General features: G+C 36.2%; 1 pseudogene; it reads left to right on the top strand.

The window, feature by feature from the left end:
- Positions 1 to 316: 316 nt before the first annotated feature.
- On the top strand, positions 317 to 1,046 carry LOC129515345 (cell division control protein 42 homolog; annotated as a pseudogene).
- Positions 1,047 to 1,564: the final 518 nt, after the last annotated feature.

Below are 1,564 nucleotides of genomic sequence, written 5' to 3'. Positions count from 1 at the left end.
AAATGAAAGCCTCATTCAAACCATCAGGATCATTACAATTTTTAATTTTCCAATGTAAGACAATTACAAAAGTAAAAATACAAAAGAGAGAGAGAGAGAGAGAACTCTGATTTCAACTTTTTCAACTGATGTGTACTGAACAAACTCCTAAATAAGACATGAGCCAAAAAAGAAATCTCAAGAGAAGTGAAAATTAGTTTGCACTAAATTAAAGTGAATTACAAATTGTCAAAATCTGTGAGATGCAGCAAAAGTAGTGTTTATAGGTAAATGTATAGCACTCAATGCGCATATTAAAAAGAAGAAAGAGGCGCAGTGCTGCCAACGCCCCGGCGGAGGAGCTGAGGTCATCATCGAATTTGATATATTTAAAGTGGATACAAAACTGTTTCAGCAATGCAGACAATTAAGTGCGTTGTTGTGGGCGATGGTACCATTGGTAAAACATGTCTCCTGATATCCTACACAACAAACAAATTTCCATCTGAGTATGTACCGACTGTTTTTGACAACTATGCAGTCACGGTTATGACTGGTGGAGAGCCATATACCCTTGGACTTTTTGGTACTGCAGGGCAAGAGGATTATGACAGATTATGACGGCTGAGTTATCCACAAACAGATGTATTTCTAGTCTGTTTTTCAGTGGTCTCTCCATCCTCATTTGAAAATGTGAAGGAAAAGTGGGTGCCTGAGATAACTCACCACTGTCCAAAGCCTCCTTTCTTGCTTGTTGGGACCCAAATTGATCTCCGAGATGACCCTTCTACTATCGAGAAACTTGCCAAGATCAAACAGAAGCCTATATCACTCCAGAGACTGCTGAAAAGCTGGCCCGTGACCTGAAGGCGGTCAAGTATGTGGAGTGTTCTGCACTCACACAGAAAGGCCTAAAGAATGTATTTGACGAAGCAATATTGGCTGCCCTGGAGCCTCCAGAACCGAAGAAGAGCCGCAGGTGTGTGCTGCTATGAACATCTCTCCAGAGCCCTTTCTGCACAACTGGTGTCAGCATTGTACTAAAAGCAATGTTAAATCAAACTAAAGATTAAAGATTAAAATTCGTTTTTGCAATAATGACAAAAAAAAAAAAAGAAGAAGAAAGATCTCAAATCAATAATCTAAGTTGGCACCTTAGGAAAGTATAAGAAGAAAAAAAAAACAAGGTTAAAGTGAATGGAAGAGAAATAATAATTGTACTAGAAATAAATGAAATAAAAAAAAACAAGAAATCGATTAAAAAATTCAGTGAAACCCAAAGTAGTTTCTTTGAAAAGATCATTGATAGTTACAATAATCTAGCCAGGGTAACCAAGAAAAAAAGAGAGAAGACAAAGGTTGCTAAAATTATAAATGAAAAAGGGATTATCACCACTTATATCTTTGATAAATGTAATAAAGCTATGTAAACTTTATGGCCACAAATCTGTAGCATAAATGAAAGGGACCAATTCCCTAATAGACATTAACAACAGAAAACTCCCAAAACTTACCTCAGAGGAAATGTATAATCTGAAAATACCTATATCTATTAAATAAATTGTGTCAATAATAAATAACTTCC

Source organism: Nyctereutes procyonoides, unplaced genomic scaffold, assembly GCF_905146905.1.
Source record: "Nyctereutes procyonoides isolate TBG_1078 unplaced genomic scaffold, NYPRO_anot_genome, whole genome shotgun sequence".
NCBI lineage: Eukaryota > Metazoa > Chordata > Mammalia > Carnivora > Canidae > Nyctereutes > Nyctereutes procyonoides.
This window is presented reverse-complemented; position numbering and strand designations above follow the sequence as displayed.